This window comes from Conger conger, chromosome 12 (genome assembly GCF_963514075.1).
Source record: "Conger conger chromosome 12, fConCon1.1, whole genome shotgun sequence".
Lineage (NCBI taxonomy): Eukaryota > Metazoa > Chordata > Actinopteri > Anguilliformes > Congridae > Conger > Conger conger.
Window position 1 is genome coordinate 11850785 of NC_083771.1, and position 498 is coordinate 11851282.

Sequence of the window (498 nt, forward strand, 5' to 3'; positions counted from 1 at the left end):
TTGGTTGTTGAGGAAAAAAGTAGACTGAACAGAATTATAACCCCTCCTCACCAAACCGTACTTAACATAGTTAAGTAGTATATAACCTAATACCAAGAGTCAGACATGCAGAAAATTTGTTGATTGTTTTTAGCACTTCCCCTACCCCCGACTACAGATCAGACCAAAGGGAAACACAATGCCTCATGGGAAATGTACCCCCCCCAGAAGTATTGAAGACATAAAGGGAGGCTCAAATCAAAATTCAGCCGTTTATTCATTACAAAACCCGTCAGATTCGAAGCATCTTCATCAGTAACTTCAAAGGGCCCGTTATAAAGAGGGACACATAAAATAAATCACCATTTGTAACCACATTAAAATATTTTAACCAGCTGTGTGGTGAGGCAGTGGTCCTGCCATTTTAGTCTCATGCCGCGTGGATTACGATGGCTGTGTCCACTTTTTCTCAACCTGTGATATATTTCAATGAGCCTCAGAAAACAACACGGATTACAT

The 498-nt window shown here is 40.4% G+C and overlaps 1 protein-coding gene across 1 annotated transcript in view; it reads right to left on the minus strand.

Annotated features, from left to right (window-relative positions):
- Nucleotides 1-237: 237 nt before the first annotated feature.
- LOC133142370 (ADP-ribosylation factor-like protein 3) overlaps nt 238-498 on the minus strand; it is a 9819-nt gene continuing 9558 nt past the window's right edge. The window contains exon 6 of the mRNA XM_061263547.1: nt 238-498. This exon is cut by the window's right edge and continues 1467 nt beyond it. The gene's annotated coding sequence lies outside the window, so the exon portion shown is untranslated.